This window comes from Bos mutus, chromosome 8 (genome assembly GCF_027580195.1).
Source record: "Bos mutus isolate GX-2022 chromosome 8, NWIPB_WYAK_1.1, whole genome shotgun sequence".
NCBI lineage: Eukaryota > Metazoa > Chordata > Mammalia > Artiodactyla > Bovidae > Bos > Bos mutus.
In genome coordinates this window covers 26,285,653-26,312,108 of record NC_091624.1, presented here as the reverse complement: position 1 = coordinate 26,312,108, position 26,456 = coordinate 26,285,653, and the positions used below count along the sequence as shown (strand labels likewise).

Sequence of the window (26,456 nt, the reverse complement as noted above, 5' to 3'; positions counted from 1 at the left end):
AATGACTCATTTTCATCTTCAAGGAGCAAATAGTCCCAAATAAAAACCACTAACATCTGGGTAGGTCTAAAAAACCATGTTAGATTTTTTTTTTTATGGTAGCTATTGAGCTTACTTTTGAAAACTAAAAATTATTTCTCAAAAGTGAGAATCACTAGCAGCACCCGTGTGTGTGTGTGCATGTGTGTGCATGTGCGTTCATGTACTTCGTGGGGCAGGTGCTAGGGCTTGTTTAGGAAGTAGTACAACCACTGGAGTGACATTATGGTGTCCGCAAACTACTCACACCAGGAAAATTTAAATAAGGAATACTCAAGTTTCCAGTGAAGATAGAGAAATAAAGAGAATTTAGAATTGCAGTCAGAGTTGCAGTTGAGTTGCAGTTGAAATTAGAGTTGCAGTTGAATTAGAAATGTAAACTAGGATGTCTTATGGGAGGGTGAAGTAAAATATGACTGGTTTAAAGACTTTGGCAGCATTTTCTGCAGAGCTAGCTTTTCCTGATTCTAATGAATATAAGGGAAAAAAATAATTCAAGAACTAATGGAGGTAAGTGGGAGCAGTCTTGGCAAAGGAGAGCAGGTAGCATTAGATGGTGACAAAGAACTTTACTTAAAAGTCAGGAGGGCATGCCAGTGTCTCCATTGAGTCATGATGGAGATTGCCATGGTGTGATTGCTGTTGTTGAGTATTGATAGTGTTACTGGCAACAAATAGAAGTATTTCATAAAGTAAACTAAGCGAAGCAACCCAGGCAGATACCACTGCCATTTTTCATATTTTCATTTTTCATTTTTCCATTTTGTCAGCCTTGCCACATGAGGAGGAAAAGGTTACTTTGGGGAAAGTGCTTGAATAAAGTCCAAGGTTCTGGAAGTCAAGAATAAGACCCACTTGAAAGTGCACATGAACACAATTCTGAAGATAGGAAAGGAGAGGAAGATCATTCAGTAACAATACATGGTGATTTAACAAAAGGGAGACTAGCAGAAGCCTCAGAATGAACTGTCCTTGAAGTGAGCAGATATTTCAATGTAACAAGTTTTCCTATAAGTTATTCTGGGGCTTCTCTTGTGGCTCAGAGGTAGAGAATCTGCCTGCAATGGAAGAGATGCAGGAGCCACGGGTTTGATTCCTGAGTCAGGAAGATCCCCTGAAGAAGGAAACGCCAACCCACTCCAGCATTCTTGCCCAGGAAATCCCAAGGATGAAGGAGCCTGGCAGGCTATAGTCTGTGGAGTCGTAGAGAGTTGGACATGATTGAGCGACTAAACGACAACAACAACAAAAGACCCAGTTAATAAAAAAAATAATAATAAAGTTAATCTAATAGCTATACCAGATTTACCATGAGAAGGGACTTTTTTTTTTTTTTCTTTTTTAGAAAATAACTTTGATGTACTACTGGGGTCACAAGGGAAGCCCTAAAAACAGTGATGTCAGCAGGTCCTGGGCACCAAAAGAAAGCGGTTGGGTTGCTTTGCAGAGAAAATGAGAGCAGAAGAGGGTGGGGTGGTTTGTGCTGTGTTCAGGAGGCTACTTTTGAAAGGATGGGGGTAAAGAGAAAAGAGGAGAGAGACAGGAGAGAGGAGGCCCAAGCAGGCCACTGATGAGTATGTGGCAAATACATTAATAACATTTCCTTCTCAAATTTTCAGTAAGTCCTACTAGGTGCTCGGCTGGTTTGTGAGTGGGTTTTTGTTTGCTGACTTTGGGTCGGCATTCGGCAGAGCAAGGCAGCTTGCCTGGGAGTAGGGGTGGGGAGGGTCGGCACCCAGAGGAAACTGAAGAATCTAGATGGGCATTTGGACCTTGACCACCCATGTAACTGAGGCTAGGAGACTACGTTAGCTGGATCTTGGGGGCTTAGAGAAGCCCTGCCCATTATTAAATATGAATTGCCTCCAGATGCCTTTGTGCTGTGTGCTATGGAGGAAACAGCAAAAAAGGACAGTATCTCCTCTTGAGTTCTGAATTTGCTTGTGATGGAAAGACCAAGACACTAAAAGTGGGAACAGCCAGTAGACATTACCAAGAGGTAGAATGTATGGGGGAAAGTATGCCTGCGAGAGAAGCTGAAGGGCGGACTGCAGCCATAGCAAGGACCTGGGGGACACCCCAGCAAGAAAAGAATGGGCTGCAGGGGGCGTTAGCACTTGGACCTCAGGGAAGAGCTGAGTAGCAGTGCAGGTATTCTCGATCCCTGAAGAAGTGAATTTATTTAGAAGATCGATAAGCCATGTATAAAGTAGATGGCCAGTGTGAATTTGCTGTATGATGCAGGGAGCTCACACCTGGTGCCCTCTGACAACCTGGAGGGGTGGGATGAGTGGGAGGTGGGAGGAAGATTCAGGAGGGAGGGGACATATATATACCTATGGCTGATTCATGTTAACATACGCAAGCGTATTGGTTGCTTCAGTCGTGTGTGACTGTGCAACCCTATGAACTATACTGCCAGGCTTCTCTGTTCATGGGATTCTCCAGGCAAGAATACTGGAGCGGGTTGCGATGCTGTTCTCCAAGTGATCTTCCCAACCCAGGGATTGATCCGGTATCTCTTAGGTATCCTGCATTGGCAAATGGGATCTTTACAACTAGTGCCACCTGGGAAGCCCGTTAATATATGGCAGAAACCTTTTCTTTTTCCCAATTAATTTATTTTAATTGGAGGATAATTACTTCATAATATTATGATGGTTTTTGCCACACATCATGTATCAGCCACAGGTATACATATGTTCCCCCCAACCCCATCCTGAACTCCCCTCCCTTCTCTCTCTACCCTATTCCTCTGGGTTGTCCCAGAGCACTGGCTTTGGGTGCCCTGCTTCATGCATCAAACTTGCTCCAGTCATCTGTTTTACAAGTGGTAATGTACCTGTTTCAATGCTATTCTCTCAAATCATCCCATCCTCGTCTTCTCCCACTGAGTCCAAAAGTATTTCTTTACATGTGTCTCCTTTGCTGCCCTGCATGTAGGATTGTTGCTACCATCTTTCTAAATTCCATATATATGCAGTTAATATACAGTATTTGTTTTTCTCTTTCTGACTTACTTCACTCTGTATAATAGGTTCCAGGTTCATCCACCTCATTAGAACTGATTCAAATGCATTCCATTTTATAGCTAAATAATATTCAATTGTGTGTATGTTCCACAACTTCCTTATCCATTCATATGCCAATGAACATCTAGGTTGCTTCCTTTTTAATTGGAGGATAATTGCTTTATGATACTGTATTTGGTTGATGTATGGCAGAAACCAAAAACAATATTGTAAAGCAATTATCTTCCAATTAAAAATAAATAAATTTTAAAAGACAAGATTGGTAAGAAATAAAATTTAAAAGTAAGTGTAGAACCTTTTGTCGAAGGACTTTGAATTCCAGGTTTGAAAAATTACCCCTGCTTCGCTTAGGAATGGCTAAAGGAAAACACAGTCTCGGTCTCCTAACTGCCTGCTGAAAAACAAATTCAAGTGTGCGGTCAGGAGAGCAGGTGGGCAAGGGTGAAGGGAAAGATTTGCGGAAGGCCAGAATGAATCAGGGAGAGAGATTTGTGGTCAGAGCGCAAAGGGGGAACAGAAAAGGATGCTGTGCGTAGACACATGAGCAGAGGTCTCCGGAGTTTTGGGGAGGGGGGCTGGGTTGAAGTCATGTGGGGCTGGGGTGTGGGCTCATCCCAGGAGCCCCACGACGAGGCCCACTGGGCAAATGTGAGCAGACAGTGTGCGCTCTCCCGGTGCCCGGACAGCCGCTGACGCTGACCTCCACTACAGCCCTGAGCCGCCCTTGTGCCTGGCCTGGGTGCAGATTAAAAGTGACAGAGCATCTTCACGCATCCATGTTGCCAGGTTGGAAATTTCCTAAGGGTGCTCGGAGTCACCCTCTTCCACTTACTCTTGAAGTCTGGACTCAGAGCTTCTCCCAGCAGATCCCCTAGACCTGCCCAGGTGTGCACTGAATTCTCCAGAAAAGAGGATGGGGAGAAAGGTGAGAAAACATGGCAGTGCTGAACCGAAGCTGCTGAGAAGAAACCCCAGGGAGGCTCCTGGCAGGAGAAGGGGGCTGCGGCCCTACACTCCAGGAGGTTGATGGGACGGGAGGCTGGCTCACCTGGGCACAGAATCAGAGAGGTCAGTGCAGCAGTTTTCCTTTTCGGAACTTACCCAGAACTGCTAAGTTGCCATACAACCAGCCTTTTCCAGCAGGCAGTTCATAAGATCGCTTCTTTTCTCTCCTTAAAATCATGTCACCATACAATATGAAAAATCCAAGTGTGAAATTTAGCTGAAAAGCTCTGACATGCCCGCATGCATCAGCATTTTCTGGACGCTTCACCAGTAATGAATTGAGCCAATCAGGGTTCCTGAGAAGGTGGATTGGAGTGAACCTATTCTGTTTTCTACAAAGTAGGATAAATGTCACAGTAAATGATGTTTTGCTTCTTTGATTTGTACTTGCTTTTGTACTGTAGGCCAAGTGGCAACTGAGATCACATCTAGATCACTGCTGTGCAAAATTGTGATAATTATTTTGATAATTCAAGTGAAAGGATTCTGAAATTTTTGATATTGTAAATGAACATCTTTTTCCAAAAAATCAAGATAATTGCCTTGCTATGAATATGCAAATTAGGCCTAAAGCTTGCAAAACACACAGAAAGTGTGTTTTCCGCTAGGTAGAAGGAATCATCTTAGCACCTCTTTAGAGTCATGCAATAAAGCAGAAATGCAGAAAGTGTCACTCTTGTGTTCACTGAATTTGAAGGTAAATTAACTTCAGGCCAAAATGTTCAGTGATGGAGAAAAGTGTTATATAATAACTGATGAAAGCAATAAACAATGGCTACGCAGAAGGAAATACAAGCAATTACTAGAACCTACTACTTTTTGTTTGTCACTGCCTAACATTTTTGCCAATTTCTCTGATGCCTAAAAAACACGAACAGGGTGCCAAAATTGAACTCTGCCTTAAAAATACAGTAATATGTGTTTTTGATGAAAGCATAATAGAGAAGTAATAACAGGTCATATTCCTGAGCATGCCTTTATAAGAACTCAAGGCTTTAAACGTATAAAATTATTATGTGTGTCAAGTCAGGAACACAAGCAGCATTTCCTCTGCACCCTCTTTTCTCATCCCCACCCCACTTCCTCACTCCCACATGACTGGAGAACAAACTGATGGGGAAACCAGGGTTTGGTGACAGCAGATTCTGAAACTTCATTCAGAGGAATATTCTGCCTGTAGTGACAGAAATTGTTTGCCTCAGGAAGTATAGCTGGTCAGAGTAAGGATATGGGAGCGCTGGGTTTCAACACAGTGTCAACAGTATTACCTATACTTCTGAGAGCTTTTATGGTGTCCATCAGGGAAGTGTGACTTAACGAGCTGTATTAGTCAAGTGTGTTTAGAGAAACAAAACCAATAGCATTTAAGGATATCTATATCTACTTCTCCCGGAGAAGGCAATGGCACCCCACTCCAGTACTCTTGCCTGGAAAATCCCATGGGCGGAGGAGCCTGGTGGGCTGTAGTCCATGGGGTCACTAAGAGTCGGACACGACTGAGTGACTTCACTTTCACTCTTCACTTTCATGCATTGGAGAAGGAAATGGCAACCCACTCCAGTGTTCTTGCCTGGAGAATCCCAGGGACGGGGGAGCCTGGTGGGCTGCCGTCTATGGGGTCGCACAAAGTCGAACACGACTGAAGCGACTTAGCAGCAGCAGCAGCATATCTACTTCTCCATCTACTGAGAGAGAGAGATTGAAATTTATTATGAGGAATTGGCTCATGTAAATATGGGGCCTGAGAGGCCCACAATCTGCTTCTGTAAGCTGCAGAGCCAGGAAAGCCAAGCCAGTTGTATAACCATCTGAGTGCAAAGGCCTGAGGACCAGGAGAGCAGATGGTGCAAATCTCAGTCCGAGGGCAGAAAAAAATGATGAGATGTCCCAGCTCAAGCAATAAGGCAGAGAGAGAGAGAGAGAGAGAGAATTCTCCCTTCCTCTACCTTTTGTTCTAGTCAGGACCTCAAATTGGATGAGGCCCTGCACATTGGGAAGGGCAACCTGCTTTACTCAGTCCATGGATTCAAATGTTAGCCTCCTCCAGAAATACCCTCACAAATACAGCCAGAATCATGGTTAATCTAGGCACCCTGTGGCCAGTCAGTTGACACATAAAATTAACCATCACACCTGCCTAAGCTCACAGAACTGGCAGGTAGCGGAGTCAGGATGTGATTTCAGGAGCCATGTTCCTGACTGGTCCACACTGCCTTTTATTCAAACTAGTGGTGCTTTAAAAGGCAGTAAGAAGAAAGAAAAAAAGAAAAAGGACAATAAGTATATTATCCTCTTGGTTTAGGCCTATTTGCCTCATGTCTGTGGGGTGCTACAGCAGTCCCTTAACTCCCAACTCTTCTTCACTATGTGCTTATATTACATAATATACTATATACAGTATACACACATACACACACACACACACATATGTCTGTGTGTATGTATATACATCTGTATGTATATGTGTGTGTGTTTGTATTCACACACTAAACCACCACCATGTATTATTACTGGTATTTCTGATTTTCCATCTAAAAATTGTTCTCATGTTATATACTTAAAACTAATACAATGTTATATGTCAATTATATCTCAATAAAAATGTACACATATATATGTGTGTGTTGTGTATATACTATATATATAGTATATTATGTAATATACATATATATACACAAGGGCTTCCCTGGTGGCTCAGATGGTAAAGAATCTGCCAGCAATGCAGGAGACCTGGGTTCTATCCCTGGGTTGGGAAGATCCCCTGGAGGAGGGCATGGCAACCCACTCCAGTATTCTTGCCTGGAGAACCCCCATGGACAGAGGAGCCTGGCAGACTACCGTCCATGGGATCACAAAGAGCTGGACACAACTGAGGGATTAATCCCACACATATATACATACCTCATGCCCACTGTTGCAGATTGACCTCCACTCACTTTTTTAAAACCTCAGTAGGTCCTCTTGTTAATAAATAATAAAAGCCGAACTCCTTTATTTGGCATGCAATATTTTGGCCAATACTAATTTTTCCAGGCTTATCTGTTACCCACAGATTTGAGGCAAAGACTCAGACTCAACTTAGCGACTAAAGTACCACCATGTATTATTACTAGTGTTTCTGATTTTTCCATCTAAAAATTGTTCTCACATTGTACATTTAAAACTAATACAATGTTATTTGTCAATTATATCTCAATAAAAATAAATTTTATTTTAAAAAAGATAAAAAGTATTTGATATTATACCCCTTAAGGACAATTTGAATAAATTAAGTCACCTGACAAGTCTCTGAAAATGCAAAGGAAAACTGTCCTAGTATTTTAGACCAGAGATTTCCAACTTTCATTTGTTTATCACACAGTTCTAGCTATACCAAGAAAAAGTACATCCATCCATCCATTTATCTATCAGTCTCTCCATCCACATCAACCCAATTCTCACACACACTCACACTCAGTGCATGTACTAGAGTCAAAGCATTAAATGATAATGAAGTTTTATGTAACTGATTTTAGACAAATAAATGTAAAAAGAAATTCCAATATTTTCCCTGCATCAAGGAGGATAATCTTTTTTTTTCACTCTTTATCAATATTTTTTTATTGAAGAATAGTTGATTTACAGTGTGTTAATTTCTGCTGCACAGCAAAGTTATTCAATGATAGGTGTGTGTATATATATATACATTCTTTTTATTTTTTATTTTATTTTTTAATATAAATTTATTTATTTTAATTGGACGCTAATTGCTTTACAATATTGTATTGGTTTTGCCATACATCAACATGAATCCACGACAGGTATACATGTGTTCCCCACCCTGAACCCCCCTTCCTACCTCCCTCCCTATACCATCCCTCTGGGTCATCCAAGTGCACCAGCCCTGAGCATCCTGTATTATGCATCGAACCTGGTGGCGATTCATTTCATATATGATAATATGCATGTTTCAATGCCATTCTCCCAAATCATCCCACCCTCGCCCTCTCCCACAGAGTCCAAAAGACTGTTCTATACATCTGTGTCTCTTTTGCTGTCTTGCATACAGGGTTATCGTTACCATCTTTCTAAATTCCATCATATCAGATCACATCAGTCGCTCAGTTGTGTCTGACTCTTTGCGACCCCATGAATCGAAGCACGCCAGGCCTCCCTGTCCATCACCAACTCCCGGAGTTCACTCAGACTCACGTCCATCGAGTCAGTGATGCCATCCAGCCATCTCATCCTCTGTCGTCCCCTTCTCCTCCTGCCCCCAATCCCTCCCAGCATCAGGGTCTTTTCCAATGAGTCAACTCTTCGCATGAGGTGGCCAAAGTACTGGAGTCTCAGCTTTAGCATCATTCCTTCCAAAGAAATCCCAGGGCTGATCTCCTTCGAATGGAATGGTTGGATCTCCTTGCAGTCCAAGGGACTCTCAAGAGTCTTCTCCAACACCACAGTTCAAAAGCATCAATTCTTCGGCGCTCAGCTTTCTTCACAGTCCAACTCTCACATCCATACATGACCACAGGAAAAACCATAGCCTTGACTAGACGGACCTTTGTTGGCAAAGTAATGTCTCTGCTTTTGAATATGCTGTCTAGGTTGGTCATAACTTTCCTTCCAAGGAGTAAGCATCTTTTAATTTCATGGCTGCAGTCACCATCTGTAGTGATTTTGGAGCCCAGAAAAATAAAGTCTGACACTGTTTCCACTGTTTCCCCATCTATTTCCCATGAAGTGGTGGGACCGGATGCCATGATCTTCATTTTCTGAATGTTGAGCTTTAAGCCAACATTTTCACTCTCCACTTTCACTTTCATCAAGAGGCTTTTGAGTTCCTCTTCACTTTTTGCCATAAGGGTGGTGTCATCTGCATATCTGAGGTTATTGATATTTCTCCCAGCAATCTTGATTCCAGCTTGTGCTTCCTCCAACCCAGTATTTCTCATGATGTACTCTGCATATAAGTTAAATAAACAGGGTGACAATATACAGCCTTGACGAACTCCTTTTCCTATTTGGGACCAGTCTGTTGTTCCATGTCCAGTTCTAACTGTTGCTTCCTGACCTGCATACAAATTTCTCAAGAAGCAGATCAGGTGGTCTGGTATTCCCATCTCTTTCAGAATTTTCCACAGTTTATTGTGATCCACACAGTCAAAGGCTTTGGCATAGTCAATAAAGCAGAAATAGATGTTTTTCTGGAACTCTCTTGCTTTTTCCATGATCCAGCGGATGTTGGCAATTTGATCTCTGGTTCCTCTGCCTTTTCTAAAACCAGCTTGAACATCAGGAAGTTCATGGTTCACATATTGCTGAAGCCTGGCTTGGAGAATTTTGAGCATTACTTTACTAGCATGTGAGATGAGTGCAGTTGTGCGGTAGTTTGAGCATTCTTTGGTATTGCCTTTCTTTGGAATTGGAATGAAAACTGACCTTTACCAGTCCTGTGGCCACTGCTGAGTTTTCCAAATTTGCTGGCATATTTAGTACAGCACTTTCACAGCGTCATCTTTTAGGATTTGGAATAGCTCAACTGGAATTCCATCACCTCCCCTAGCTTTGTTCGTAGTGATGCTTTCTAAGGCTCACTTGACTTCACATTCTAGGATGTCTGGCTCTAGGTGAGTGATCACACCATCGTGATTATCTGGGTCGTGAAAATCTTTTTTGTACAGTTCTTCTGTGTATTCTTGCCATCTCTTCTTAATATCTTCTGCTTCTGTTAGGTCCATAACATTTCTGTCCTTTATCGAGCTTATCTTTGCATGAAATGTTCGTTTGGTATCTCTGATTTTCTTGAAGAGATCTTTGGTCTTTCCCATTCTGTTGTTTTCCTCTATTTCTTTGCATTGATCGCTGAAGAAGGCTTTCTTATCTCTTCTTGCTATTCTTTGGAACTCTGCATTCCATATATATGTGTTATTGTACTCTATTGGTGTTTTTCTTTCTGGCTTACTTCACTCTGTGTAATAGGCTACAGTTTCATCCACCTCATTAGAACTGATTCAAATGTATTCTTTTTAATGGCTGAGTAATACTCCATTGTGTATATGTACCACAGCTTTATTATCCATTCATCTGCTGATGGACATCTAGGTTGCTTCCATGTCCTGGCTATTATAAACAGTGCTGCGATGAACATTGGGGTACATGTGTCTCAATTCTGGTTTCTTCAGTGTATATGCCCAGCAGTGGGATTGCTGGGTCATATGGCAGTTCTATTTCCAGTTTTTTAAGGAATCTCCACACTGTTCTCCATAGTGGCTGTACTAGGTTGCATTCCCACCAACAGTGTAAGAGGGTTCCCTTTTCAAGGAGGATAATCTTGTAACATGCTGGGCATGATGACCCCACATAAAGACCACTGCTCTGTATAGGGGGCACAGAGGTAGAGGTATGAATGCTCTTCCTATACTTGATGAACCAATTGGGACTTTCTTTGTAATTTTGTTTAAGCTGTATTTTAGGACCTCAGTTCAAAGCTCCTCAGTATTTTTGAATTATAAAGATATATACACATCCCTATTTATTCCCCCTTCTATTTCTTCTCACTAGCCAAGATTTTAGTGCATAATATTTATAGGTAATATAAATATTTTAAAATTTTCAACTATTTTGAATGCCTATACTATATTTTAGAACTGAGGCTGGGTTAGTTTCACAGGTGCCCAATACTGTCTGTTACTAAACTGAGCAGGAGAGTCATGGGCCTGCCTAAGTCTCTCCCAGGGCTTGGGGAAAGGCTGTATCACTAAGCGAAATTTATTGAGGCATTGGGAACTACATAACATTGAGCTTTGAATCCATCAGGAGTTGTGTTTATTCAAGTACTGGGTATCCAATCATGGAATAAAAGACCAAAGAATATTAAGTGAAAGTTGCTTAGTCATATCCGACTCTTTGTGACCCCATGGACTATACAGTCCATGGAATTCTCCAGGTCACAATATGGAAGTGGGTAGCCTTTCCCTTCTCCAGAGGATCTTCCCAACCTAGGGATAGAACCCAGGACTCCCGCATTGCCGGCAGATTCTTTACCAGCTGAGCCACAAGGGAAGCCCAAGAATACTGGAGTTCTCTGAGGGCTAGAGTTCAAATAGCTTTGGAAAAATAATCACCTATTAAAGATTTTATGGGGAGCATCTCCAAATTAATCTTTTAAAGAATACCATCTGGTCTCTGAACTTAGAGCTTCTTGAAAATGACAACTGACCCCAAAGTCATTCTCTTTTGCTGTTTTCTGCCTTGGGTTCCAGCAGCCTTCCCAATAAGTGTAAGATATTTGTAAGATTCATCATCTATTATTGCTCACTATGTGTTAGGCTTCTAAAGTAATAAAAATATTATTTTAAATAGTACATTTTTAAACTTCCTATCCCCTTTTGTGAATGTTTACTGAAGAATCATTATTAAGTCATTAAGGTAAGTATGATAATTTATTATTACATATTTGTTTTTCTACAAAATGAGAGCAGCTTGTCTATAATGGTAACAGAATCTTCAAGAACATCTGCTTTGGAGTTAACTTCTAATAGGCCTCACATGGAACAATCTGTTCTCCGTGTACAGGACTCAATCATTGCTGGAGTCCCTGAGAAAAGATGGCACCAAATCAACTACTGCTGTTTCAATTTATACTATTTTTAAATCATTTTATTTTTGGCTGTAGATGCTCTCTTCTTGAAATATACAACGTATAAGAATTTTGCTAAATTCCATTTCTATAGTAAGACCAAACTATTAAATAGAGGAAACATATATAGTGCATTCAAAGAATGTAATTTTTTGCAAGTCTTTGAGGTGTTCTTGCCATTTGGGAATTCCTGCAATGAATCAGGGGACCAGAAAGCTAAGTTACAGTAATTTTTCATAATGTATGGGACAAATGTCTGCAGAACTTTTGTTGTATGATTAACTGCAGTAGCAATTCATTTGCAACCAATTTCACACAGTTTTCTGGTTTAACTTTATAAAATACAAATGCAGTCGAGCCAATCTTGCTGTGTAGACTAACCTTTGCTACTCAGTGTGTTCAAGACTCTAGCAGCAAGGACCTGACATAGAAGCTTCTAGAATCATGGATTCTTAGCTCCACCCAGAATTAGAATCTGCATTCTAACAAGATCCTCAGGTGATTCACACATCCCAATTAAAGTCTGAGAAATGTGATCTGTAGGGTGGCCTCCCCCAAACTCTGTTGTGGTGAAATTAGTGAAAAGTGGAGAATATGGTGAGTTTTTCATAGCTTAATGTATTCAACTATTTTTTTTTTAAGTAGCTATATGACTCACCTACATTCTTGGCATTATTCCTTATAAAAATGATGTTAATTTCAGATGATAGTGGTTTGGTTTTTACTTAGTAAAAAATTAAACAATCTTACGACAGCTATTAATTCTTTACCTTGTAAAAGAAATGCAATAATCTGAGAACATCTGCTATGGCAAAGGCCAAAGTCCCTCACATGCTCTTTAGAACTGTCACCCCTCCTCCAGCCCCTATGCCCCACCATTGTCCTCCATTTAGTTCTCTAGCCACCATGGTCTAGTCTTCACCTCCCACAACTCTGAACTCCCTGAGTGAAGTTCCTTTGCTGGAAACCAGACCTCCATCTGACAAGTTCCTTCACTTTCTTCAAGCCCAGCACAAAGTCTATACCTGTGAATCAATGGTGTTGCTATGAGGCTTTGCTCACACTGTTATTATAGTGCTTTTCACATTGCATGAGATATTGCTCATTTAGATGTCAGTCAACACATCTAGACAGCATGCTCCTCAAAAACAGACACCACATTCTATCACTGTCTTCTCAGCTCCTAAGAAAGACACACACACACACACACACACACACCGTACACACACACATGCTCAATATGCATTTGCTGAGTGGCTTTGACATACTTGGAAATAAGTCCTGTTTGAAATAGTTATCATTAAATATTCCATTTGATAGGATGAAAATGTTCAGTGGAAAGGGCTACTGGTCTAGATGACTAAATCTCTAAATCTGGTCTCAGTTTGCCCCTCACACATTATGTGACTTTGGTTGAGTCTTATTTGGTAGGTGTCTGTTTCTTTATTTGTAAGGCAAGAACACTTGCTTTACTTTGCTTCACTGATTTATCCTGACAGTGAAAGGACTTATGAAAGAGTTTATCAAGTTGAAAGCTAAAACATTAAACAAAAGATTAGGTGTAAGTATGAGGCCATACTTTCTCTTTTATCATCCCACTAGGATGAAGACATACCAAAGTTGAATGCACAGAAACAGAGAGTAGAAAACAGAGAGTGGTTGTTTGGGGATGAAGATTGGGGGCTATAGACAGAGGCTGATAAAAGGGAACATGCTTTCAGTTATAAGAGGAATAAAGTCTGAGGATCTAATGAATAATGTAATTCATTAGAATAGGTAATAATTTTTAACTACAGTTAAAAATACTATAATGTATAATTGACATTTGCTAAGAGAGTAGAACTTAAGTGTTCTCACCAAAAAAATAAAAAGGTATATATGAAAGGTGATGGATGTGTTAATGAACTTGATGGTGGGAATCCTTTTAAAATGTATTTGAATATCAAATCATTACATTGTATACTTTAAATATATTATAATTTTGTCAATTGTACCTCAGTAAAGATGGAAATAAAGGACTGGAAGTATACCATATATGAATATTAGGTAACTGCATTAGTTACTAGGGCAGGTTGCATAACAAATACCAAAGCATGAGTGGAATAAACAGCAGAAATTTATTCTCTCACAGTTTTAGGTGCTAGAAGTCTGAGTCAAGGTGCCAACAAGGTTGATTTCTTCTGAGGCCCTTCTCCTTGGCTTGTGGATGGCATCTTCTCCCTGCAGCTTCACATGGTCCTCTCTGTGCGTGTCTGTGTCCTAATTTCCTTTTCAGGTAAGGAAATCAGTTACTAACCATTACTAATCCAATATTAGTAATATTGGATTCACATTCACTCTAATAACCTCATTTTAACCTTGTTTCCTCTATAAAAGCCCTATCTCCAAACGCAGTCACATTCTGAGGTGTCAGGAGTTAGAACGTCAGCATATGCACATGAGACTATTCAGCCTATAAGTAATTATTTAACTTTGCATAGTAAGTATAAAGCTAAGGTACCTCCTATGTGGTTTATCCACTCCAAAACCCTGCCATTTTTTTTTTACATTTATTTATTTATTTTTGGTTGTGCTGGGTTTTAGTTGCTGCACACGCACTTTCTCTAGTAACAGCAAGGAGGGGTCACTCTCTAGTTGTGCATGGGATTCTCATTACGGTGGCTTCTCTTATTGTGGAGCATGGGCTCTAGGGCACAGGCTCAACATTTGTGGTGCATGGGCTTAGTTGCCCCGCAGCATGTGGACTCTACCCTGAACCAGGGGTCAAACCTGTGTCCCCTGCATTGGCAGGCAGATTCTTAAAGGCTGAATCACCAGGGAAGTCTGTTTCTAATTTTTTTACAACAGTGGGTAATTTCAGAAATGAAGGCAATGTTAAATTAACAGTGGTGAACCAAAGCAGTTTATCCTTGGTAAATGGGATTTGATTCTAACATGATGCAAATGTATCAATTTTCACAATATTTTTCAAGTTATAAAAATATAAGAGAAATATAGAAGTATAGGAAGAAAAATTTTAAGGCTTCCCTCTTCTAATGTGATCCTCTTAAGATGACCAATGTTAAGTTTGTATTTTTTCATATTAAAAAGGCTTCTATGTGAAAATTTACACTAAAACAGATGCACATATGGAGATTCCATATGGAGGTATTTTCATACCCATTTCACTTTTATCAGTCACGTCACCCATCTTAATATCCCAGTTTCATAATGCAATTTCAGTGGAATTCATTTAACAACTCAACTTGACAGATAATCAACACCTTTCAATGAGGGGAGGGGCAAATAACATGACTTCCACTTGCCAATAATAGCAGAAAGTTCTAGCACTCAATTCTTTTCTTGTATAGACCTTGCCCATTAGACTCTTAACAACTATTCTAATTCCTTCCCTCTTGCCTTCTCAGAATATAGAAATAGGAACAAAATAGATGCTCACTTTCGTGGACTCCCTTGCAGCTAGCAGTGGAGATGTGACCTGATTTGTAAGTGTAATATAAGGGAATTCATTATTCACTGAGAGTGATCTGTTTCTTCTCCTGATAAGAGGAAAGCTGTCTACAAATGGTTTTCTCTATCATTAGATAAAGTCTCATGAGGCTGCCAGGCCCAGAGGGAGGGCCAAGAAAACCACAGACATCCTCTGACATCCAAAAGAAGAGTTTCCCAGCAATCGGACTATGTTGAAGGGAGAAAGGTCTCTTCATCAAAATATACCAGGTGAATGTATTGTCACCCACAGCTAGGGACTGACAATACATTTGATTTCTATCAGCATAACCAACAAGAGAGTCATAAAATGTGTTAGATACTTCTATAAATCTGTAAGAAATAGAACAGACTTCACAAATGAGGATATCCAACTGGCTCATGTTCTTAGTTATCTGAGAAATGCAAATTAAAACCACAATGGACACTATATACCCACCAGAATGGCTAAAACTTTTAAGCTTAAAATACCAAGTTTGGACAAGGATATGGAGCAAGTGAAATGTTCATAAATTGTTGGTAGGACTGTAAATTAGTATAATTACTTTGAAACCAACTTGTCAGTTACTGATAAAGATAGACATATGCATACCTTATAAACCAGCAATTATGCTCCTAGATACATCCCCTATGGAAATGAAGACATCATCCACCCAAAACACCTGTACACAAATGTTTGTATAGCAATATTACTCACAACACCTAAAAACTGAAAATAATCCAAATATCCATCAACAGTAGAACAGATCAATTAATTGATCAATTAATCTTGGTATAGTCACACAATGAAGACAATGAACAACCTGGGTAAAATTTACAAACATAATATTGTACAAAAGAAACCAGACTTCAAAGATACACACTATAGAATTCTATTTGCATAAAGTTTTTTTGAAAGGGGCAAAACTACTCTATAGTGTTAGAAGTCAGGAGAGTATTGGTAAATTTTAGGGAGGGAGAGGTAACTGGGAGAAGAATTGAGGAGGGCTTCTGGGATGTTGCCAAAGCTCTGTTTCCTGACCCAGGCAGGTCACTTTGTGAAGACTGATCAAACTGTGTACTTATTATTCTGCACTTTCCTGTACATGTGTTATACTTCAACTAACAAAGTTTATTGATAAAGACATTACACTGAAAAACAGGATGGGAAGTTTGTGTCCCAAGAAAATATTTGAATTTGCCCTGTAAGACATGAGGAGCTGGTGAAGATTTTTAAGCAGAAGAGTGATGTGATCCAGCCATACAGGCCCATGGGATAAACTAGAGTGGTGGTTAAGGGCAAGAGATTGGTAGGGAGAGCCGTAATGAGCAATATTGTAGGAAAGAGAAAAAGGATGCTGTGTCCTTGGACCACCACAGTGATGACTACTGGAGTATCACACCAGAGAATGAATATGAAAGCCTGCTGGACTACCACGATCTGTTGGATGCTATGACAATGCAGAGGATGAAGTTAAGAGAAAGACAAGTTGATTTGGAGCATGTTCTCACTGGGCTTCCCTGGTGGCTCAGCTGGTAAAGAATCTGCCTGCAATGCAGGGGACCAGGGTTGAGTCCCTGGGTTGGAAAGATCCCCTGGAGAAGGGAACAGTTACCCACTCCAGTATTCAGGCCTGGAGAATTCCATGGACTGTACAGTCCATGGGGTTGCAAAGAGTTGGACACAACTGAGCAACTTTCACTTTACTTCGTGTTCTCATTACCAGGTGGTGCTAGTGGTAAAGAACCCACCTACCAGTGCAGGAGACATAAGAGATGTGGATTCTATCACTGGGTCTGGAAGATCCCCCAGAGGAGGGTTCAGCAACCCACTCCAGTGTTCTTTCCTGGAGAATCCCATGGACAAGAGGAGCCTGGCAGGCTACAGTCTCTAAGGTCTCAAAGTCAGACACAACTGAAGCTATTTGGCACACAGCACACTCATTACTCAATTCACTGTCACTCAACATAGGTATCTTGGAGGTGTCAATGCTGTGGGCAAGAGCAACAGATCCCACATCCTCACATCTCCCTTCCTCACTGTCCTGCCCCCAACCTAGCAGGAGGTGGCAAACACAGCCTCCTCTGAATGAAGCTAAATTTGCTATCTTTGTCCCTTGATGGTACTGCTGTCTTATTTTCTTTATATCCTAGTGTTTTAACAACCAGAAATGTTTACATTTCTATCAAAGGAATGCCAATCTAGCAGCACAACAAAAAAGCAAATATAAACCTCCCATAGTCAAGTGACCAAACAGCAGTAACAGAATGAGGCAGAGTGAAATTCTGATGTGATGTGAAAGCAAGTACCCAGATGACAGTACCTACATAGGATTCTCACCTAAATATGCAGCCTGAACCTCACCCTCAGGAAATAATCAGCAAAACCTGAAATCCAGACATTCTATAACATAACTGGCCAGTCGAACTCTTTTAAAAAAGTCAATAATGTTCTAAATTAAAAGAGACTAAAGAGGCATCACCAAGTGCAATATAGGAATTTTAAGTGGGAAAAAGCTATGGATGACATTCTCAGAAATTCTAAGTATAAATGATATTTTGGAATAGTTTTTAAGTTTGAGATGTGATAATGGGTATACATATGGAGACAGAATTTTCTCATTCTTAAGGAATATATGTTGAAACATTTAGCAATGAAGTGTCATGATGTCTGTAATTTACATAGAAAAACAAATGCAAAAAACTGGTGAACATACCTTTTACCTGGTAAAAGGTATATTCAAGCGTTTGTTGCGTCTTCTTTCAACTTTTCTGTAGATTTTAAATTTTTCAAAAGAGAAATATAATTAAAAGTAATTAAAAGTAAAACAGTTTAAAAAACAAATTTGATTTAGAAATGAGAGGGCCCACAAAACCCTATTCTAGAAACATTTCACAGGGCAAAATATATGACTGAGTTCCATGTTCTGAACAGTTAATGAAACAAAATGTAGTGAAATGGGACACAGAACTACAAAGGCCAGAGAAGGAACAAGATGGTAAGTAAATATATAAAGACAGAGGATAGATCAGATCAGTCGCTCAGTCGTGTCTGACTCTTTGCGACCCCATGAATTGCAGCACACCAGGCCTCCCTGTCCATCACCAATTCCCGGAGTTCACTCAGACTCACATCCATCGAGTCATCGATGCCATCCAGCCATCTCATCCTCTGTCGTCCCCTTCTCCTCCTGCCCCCAATCCCTCCCAGCATCAGGGTCTTTTCCAATGAGTCAACTCTTCGCATGAGGTGGCCAAAGTACTGGAGTCTCAGCTTTAGCATCATTCCTTCCAAAGAAATCCCAGGGCTGATCTCCTTCAGAATGGACTGGTTGGATCTCCTTGCAGTCCAAGGGACTCTCAAGAGTCTTTTCCAACACCACAGTTCAAAAGCATCAATTCTTCGGTGCTCAGCCTTCTTCACAGTCCAACTCTCACATCCATACATGACCACAGGAAAAACCATAGCCTTGACTAGACAAACCTTTGTTGGCAAAGTAATGTCTCTGCTTTTGAATATGCTATCTAGGTTGGTCAAAACTTTCCTTCCAAAGAGTAAGCGTCTTTTAATTCCATGGCTGCAGTCACCATCTGTAGTGATTTTGGAGCCCAGAAAAATAAAGTCTGACACTGTTTACACTGTTTCCCCATCTATTTCCCATGAAGTGGTGGGACCAGATGCCATGATCTTCATTTTCTGAATGTTGAGCTTTAAGCCAACTTTTTCACTCTCCACTTTCACTTTCATCAAGAGGCTTTTGAGTTCCTCTTCACTTTTTGCCATAAGGGTGGTGTCATCTGCATATCTGAGGTTATTGATATTTCTCCCAGCAGATAGAAAGTGAGAACAGATCCCAAAGGCACGTACAGAAGTATGGGGCTCTCATGCTAAGCAAAGAGATAGTACCGTCCTTTGGAAAACTGCTGTTGAAGACAGTTAGTGATCAGAAGCAGCATAGGCCAGAAGCTCAGATGCCAGCTCTGGGACTCACTGGCTAAAGAACTAAAGACAAGTTTTTTCCTTTTAACTTCCCCAATTTCTTTTTCTTCATAAAAAATGCAGATTAAAATACAAATATCCACAGGGTTGCTGAGAGAGGTCCATCAAACATGTAGCAAAGTACCCAGCATTACAAGGGGTTAACAGTCACTGCTATTATGATCACAGATATATTTTACAAAGTTAGGCAGAAATGGATATCCTGGATTTACAGCTCCATGCAAGCTCTGTCAAATGAAGGTGATAGCCCACCTGGCGGGAGAAGCAGCTTGGGGAAATTATAATCAGAAAAGGGGTATTCGAGGATAGTACAGCCTTGGTAATCAAACAGGTCTGGGATATAATACTAGCTCCATCACTTTTTACTTACATGTCTTTGGGTAATTACCTTTCTAAGTCTCAATTTTCTTGTGGGGTGGCTAAGAAGTTAAAATAATGAATGCCTTGAATCTAAGTGAAAGTGAAGTTGCTCAGTCATGTCCGACTCTTTGTGGCCCCATGGACTGTAGCCCACCAGGCTCCTCTGTCCATGGGATTCTCTAGGCAAGAATACTGGAATGGGTTGCCATTTCCTTCTCCAGGGGATCTTCCTAACCCAGGGATCAAACTTGGGTCTCCCGCATTGCAGGCAGACTCTTTACAATCTGAGCCACCAGGGAAACCCACAGATATGTATAAAAACATTCTTCATTATATTGCAAATTTTAAAAAAGACTGAACTGAATTAAGTAAGAATTTTTACTTTCATATATAAATAGCAAAGATGTTTTATTTGTGGGGGGGAAAGGCATAGATAAGGTAGATGACTTCTGTCTCATGGTGTTTTATTTAAAACAAAAACTGCCCAGCTCTCCATCAGATTTTAGATAGGAAAGATGCTGAGAAGATAAGAAAATACATCAGCCAGTTACCACATCCTTTAGAAATCCTGATCACCTTTCTCTTCAGTCTTCAGAGCTTTTTAAGCCTTCTTTTCAGTTAGTTATATTTTAGATGAAGTTGCATAGCACATGGTCATCCAGGTGAGGCTGCTCTATGGAATGACTACATTCTATCCTGTGCCCAATACCTTCTTTTTTTCCAAGAAGGAATTTAGGAAGTTAACAAGGTCACTCACCTAAAGCACAGTCTAGAGACCACCGATCCAGACTTCACAAGAGACTGAGGACTATCATGGCCAACCTCAGCTCCTTCTTCTGCCAGGACTTCTGGAGACCTCTCCCAACACTGGATGTCATGTTGGCAGAAAGGAAGAGATGGTAATCCAAGAGGCAAAGAAGGACTGTTCAAATTATTGGATTGGGCTAAAAATATTTTAATTCTAAAAAAATAGACTTTATTTTTTAGAGCAGCTACATCTTAGTAAAATTAGCGGAAAGTACAGAGCGTTTTCCCATGTACCCTCTGACCCCACAGTACAGCCATCCATATGATCAACATTCCCAAACAGTGTGATATGTTTGTTACAATGAGTGAACCTATATGGATACATAATTATCACCCAAAGTATATAGTTTATGTTAAGGTTTGCCAAACCCAAAGAAAGGCAATGCCAAAGAATGCTCAAACTACCACACAATTGCACTCATCTCACACGCTAGTAAAGTAATGCTCAAAATTCTCCAAGCCAGGCTTTAGCAATACGTGAACCGTGAACTTCCAGATGCTCAAGCTGGTTTTAGGAAAGGCAGAGGAACCAGAGATCAAATTGCCAACATCTGCTGGATCATGGAAAAAGCAAGAGAGTTCCAGAAAAACATCTATTTCTGCTTTATTGACTATGCCAAAGCCTTTGGCTCTGTGGATCACAATAAACAAAAATTCTGAAAGAGATGGGAATACTAGACCACCTGACCTGCCTCTTAAAAAACCTATGTGCAGGTCAGGAAGCCACAGTTAGAACTGGACATGGAACAACAGACTGGTCCCAAATAGGAAAAGGAATACGTCAAAGCTGTACATTGTCACCCTGCTTATTTAACTTATATGCAGAGTACATCATGAGGAACGCTGGGCTGGAAGAAGCACAAGCTGGAATCAAGATTGCTGGGAGAAATATCAATAACCTCAGATATGCAGATGACATCACCCTTATGGCAGAAAGTGAAGAAGAACTAAAGAGCCTCTTGATGAAAGTGAAAGAGGAGAGTGAAAAAGTTGGCTTAAAGGTCAACATTCAGAAAACGAAGATCATGGCATCTGGGCCCATCACTTCATGGCAAATAAATGGGGAAACAGTGGAAACAGTGTCAGACTTTATTTTTTGGGGTCCCAAAATCACTGCAGATGGTGATTGCAGCCATGAAATTAAAAGACGCTTACTCCTTGGAAGCAAAGTTATGACCAACCTAGATAGCATATTAAAAAGCAGAGATTACTTTGCCAACAAAGGTCCATCTAGTCAAGGCTATGGTTTTTCCAGTGGTCATGTGTGGATGTGAGAGTTGGACTGTGAAGAAAGCTGAGTGCCGATGAATTGATGCTTTTGAACTGTGGTGCTGGAGAAGACTCTTGCGAGTCCCTTGGACTGCAAGGAGATCCAACCAGTCCATCCTAAAGGAGATCAGTCCTGGGTGTTCATTGGAAGGACTGATGCTGAGGCTGAAACTCCAGTACTTTGGCCACCTCATGCAAAGAGCTGATTCAGTGGAAAGAGCCTGATGCGGGCAGGAGGAGAAGGGTATGACAGAAGATGAGATGGCTGGATGGCATCACTGACTTGATGCACATGAGTCTGGGTGAACTCCCGGAATTGGTGATGGACAGGGAGGCCTGGCGTGCTGCGATTCATGGGGTCAGACACGACTGAGTGACTGAACTGAACTGAACTGAAGGTTTGTTCTTGGTGTTGTACATTCCAGTTTGAACTAATGTATAATGACATGAATCTGTCATTATAGTGTCATACCAAATAGCTTCAATGACCTAAAAATCCTCCGTGCTCTGCCTGTTCATTGCTCCCTAGCCCCAAGCTCCTGAAAACCACTAATCTTTTTACTGTCTCCATGTTTGAGTGGATCAGGCTATATTTAACATGGAGTAGATACCTAGTTACTTTTTTCTTGCTAACAAGTAGAAGGAAGTTTGAGAGAAACACCTGAATAGTTACACACAGTTGGGAGGAGCTATTTTTGGAAAGATGAAGTTGGAGCATAAGTTCATTTTCAATGTTACTACATTGCTTTTGGACTTCCCTGGTGGCTCAGACCGTAAAGCATCTGCCAACAATATGGGAGACCCTGGTTCAATCCTTGGGCCATGAAAATCTCCTGGAGAAGGAAGTAGCAATGGTGGAGAGGCCACTGTACTAGCGTAGTGATCAGGTATACTGAGTGTGGTGGTTAATTTTATGCATCAACTTGACTGAATCACAGGGCACATGAGTATTTGGCTAAACATTATTTCTGGGTATATCTGTGAGGGTGTTTCTGGATGAGATTAATATTTGAATCAGTAAACTAAGTAAAGCAGATTGCCCTTCCCAATGCAGGTGGACTTCAGCCAATCCACTGATGGCTTCAACAGAACAAAACTGGGATGGAATCTCCTGTCCTTGGCATGGGAACTTTACCATCAGCTCCTCTGATTCTCAGGCCTTTGGACTCAGACTGGAATTTACACCCCTGGCTTTCCTGGATCTCCAGCTTGCAGACAACACATCTTGGGACTTCTCAGCTTCCATACTTGCATGGGTCAATTCTTATAACAAATCCTTCTCCCTCTCTCTCTATACATATCTCCTATACTTTCTTTTGGTCCTTGTTTCTATTTCTCCAGAGAATTCTGACTAATACACAGAAATGTGTGACTTACCAGAACATAGGTTGCAGTTAAAGCCATGATGTAGATGATATCTTCCCAAGAGGGTGCTTTAGGAACAAAGAGACAGCACCTAGGTCAGCACCCCAGGGTCCAAACCAACTCTTTGCAACTCTATGGACTGTAGTCCACCAGGTTCCTCTGTCCATGGGATTCTCCAGGCAAGAATACTGGAGTGGGTTGTCATGCCCTCCTCCAGGGGATCTTCCCCACCCAGGGACTGAACCCACATCTCTTATGCTTCCTGCATTGGCAGGCGGGTTCTTTACCACTAGCACCACCTGGGAAGCCTAGGATCAGGAAGAAATCTGTAAATAACATGCAGAAGGAGAGGCCAGAGCAGGGAAGAGCGAAACCAAGAAGCTGTGGTATCACGAAAAGCTAGAGCGCAACCACATCAGAAAATTGGATGGAGAGACATTTAAAATAGAATTTGGACTTCTTCCATTGCTGACTTGAGATGTTCAAACAGTGAGTTCTCTACATTGACTTGCTTAATTTTCATAACATCTCTGTATGTATTTGAAATGTCACTGCCTGAGAGATATTCGTTTCATTGCAAATGGAAATGAATATTGCTTCTTAAAATGTTTTCCTGTGAGGCTTAGTGGGGAACTGACAAGATGCCAAAACATCACTGTACAGATTGCTCATTGTCAGAAAGGGGGCAATGGCAACACTCCATGGAAGGACTTGACTGTGATCTGTGTTAGCATCACAGATATTGCGCAGCCACACAGTGGCTTCTCCTTTGGTGGAAAAATACAAACTTTGTGCTTTTCCTTAGGAGGTTCCTTGTCCAAAATGGTTAATCTGAGTCTAATGAAGCCTATCTACTTGCCTTCTGGTTTATGGATAAATACAGGTAAAGGAAAAAGTGAAGTGGCTTCAGTTCAGTTCAGTTCAATTCTGTCGCTTAGTCGTGTCCGACTCTTTGCAACCCCATGAATCGCAGTACGCCAGGCCTCCTTGTCCAACACCAACTTCTGTAGCCCACCCAAACTCATGTCCATTGAGTCGGTGATGCCATCCAACCATCTCATCCTCTGTCGTCCCCTTCTCCTCCTGCCCTCAATCTTCCCCAGCATCAGGGTCTTTTCAAATGAGTCAGCTCTTCGCATCAGGTGGCCAAAGTATTGGAGTTTCAGCAGGCATCTCATCCTCTGTCATCCCCCTCTCCTCCTGCTCTCAAATCTTTCCCAGCATCAGGGTCTTTTCAAATGAGTCAGCTCTTCCCATCAGGTGGCCAAAGTATTGGAGTTTCAGCTTCAACATCAGTCCTTTCAGTGAACACCCAGGACTGATCTCCTTTAGGATGGACTGGTTGGATCTCCTTGCAGTCCAAGGGACTCTCAAGAGTCTTCTCCAACACCACAGTTCAAAAGCATCAATTATTCGGTGCTCAGCGTTCTTTACAGTCCAACTCTCACATCCATACATGACTACTGGAAAAACCATAACCTTGACTAGAGACCTTTGTTGGCAAAGTAATGTCTCTGCTTTTCAATATGCTGTCTAGGTTGGTCATAACCTTCCTTCCAAGGAGTAAGCGTTCTTTAATTTCATGGCTGCAATTACCATCTGCAGTGATTTTGGAGCCCCCCAAAATAAAATCTCTCACTGTTTCCACTGTTTCCCCATCTATTTGTATTTTCACTACAAACAAAGCTAGTGGAGGTGATGGAATTCCAGTTGAGCTATTTAAAATCCTAAAAGATGATGCTGTGAAAGTGCTGCACTCAATATGCCAGAAAATTTGGAAAATTCAGCAATGACCACAGGACTGGAAAAGGTCAGTGTTCATTCCAATCCCAAAGAAAGGCAATGCCAAAGAATGCTCAAACTACCGCACAATTGCATTCAACTCACACACTAGTAAAATAATGCTCAAAATTCTCCAAGCCAGACTTTAGCAATACATGAACCGTGAACTTCCTGATGTTCATGCTGGTTTTAGAAAAGGCAGAGGAACCAGAGATCAAATTGCCAACATCCGCTGGATCATGGAAAAAGCAAGAGAGTTCCAGAAAAACATCTATTTCTGCTTTGACTATGCCAAAGCCTTTGACTGTGTGGATCACAATAAACTCTGGGAAGTTCTTCAAGATATGGGAATACCAGACCACCTGACCTGCCTCTTGAAAAACATGTATGCAGGTCAGGAAGCCACAGTTAGAACTGGACATGGAAAAACAGACTGGTTCCAAATAGGAAAAGGAGTACGTCATGGCTGTATATTGTCACCCTGCTTATTTAACTTATATGCAGAGTACATCATGAGAAATGCTGGGCTGGATGAAGCACAGGCTGGAATCAAGATTGCCGGGAGAAATATCAAAAACCTCAGATATGCAGATGACACCACCCTTGTGGCAGAAAGTGAAGAGGAACTAAAGAGCCTCTTGATGAAAGTGAAAGAGGAGAGTGAAAAAGTTGGCTTAAAGGTCAACATTCAGAAAACTAAGACCATGGCATCCGGTCCCATCACTTCATGGCAAACAGATGGGAAACCAGTGGAAGTGGCTTCACAAGGACACAAACAGATGAAATCAGGAGGTGGGACTTTCTGCAGTACAATAGCAATCAGTACACAGAACACAGTATAACTGTCCCTTTAAAAGGTTGACGTTGTATGAAGAGGGGTGGGGGAGGGGGTACAAGAGGGGACTGTGTTTTATTAAGAGATACTATCCTGGACATAATTATGCAATATACAGTCCTGAATCAGATCCTGGTGTGTACACAGAAAGGCAAGTTTTGAGATAATTGTAAAACAACTCTGAATTGATATTGGAGATATGGGAATTTATTAATTTTGTTAGGTATGATAATATTCACATGATTACAAAGCAAAAGCTTAATTGTTAAAAATGCATACTGAAATATGTAGAGTTGAACTGTCTGTAAGTCACATTGCAATACTGTAATTGCATTACTTTGCCAACAAAGGTTTGTATAGTCAAAGCTATGTTTTTTCTAGCAGTCATGTATGGATGTGAAAGTTGGACCATAAAGAAGGCTGAGGGCTGAAGAACTGATGCTTTTTAACTGTGGTGTTGGAGAAGGCTCTTGAGAATCCCCTGAACTACAAGGAGATCCAACTAGTCAATCCTAAAGGAAATCAGTCTTGAATATTCATTGGAAGGACTGATGCTGAAGCTCAAACTCCAATATTTTGGCCACCTGATGCAAAGAGCCAACTCATTAGAAAACGCCCTGATGGTAGGAAAGACTGATGGCAGGAGAAGGGGATGACAGAGGACAAGATGGTTGGATGGCATCACTGACTCTATGGACATGAGTTTGAGCAAGCTCCGGGAGTTGGTGATGGATAGGGAAGCCTGGCATGTTGCAGTCCATGGGGTCACAAAGAATTGGACACAACTGAACAACTGAACTGAACTGATACCTTACACTGAAATATTTTAACCTGCTCCCAACATAATAAGGCAAATACAGCAGAATCAGACAT

At 41.1% G+C, this 26,456-nt stretch overlaps 1 long non-coding RNA gene across 1 annotated transcript in view; it reads right to left on the bottom strand.

Moving 5' to 3' along the window:
• Positions 1-13,843: 13,843 nt before the first annotated feature.
• Positions 13,844-26,456, bottom strand: part of LOC138988957 (uncharacterized) — a 30,778-nt gene continuing 18,165 nt past the window's right edge. The window contains exons 3-4 of the long non-coding RNA XR_011465225.1: positions 20,283-20,392; positions 13,844-13,964 (exon numbers count right to left, since the gene is read on the bottom strand). This is a non-coding gene — a long non-coding RNA (uncharacterized lncRNA). The remainder of the gene's footprint in view (positions 13,965-20,282; positions 20,393-26,456) is intronic.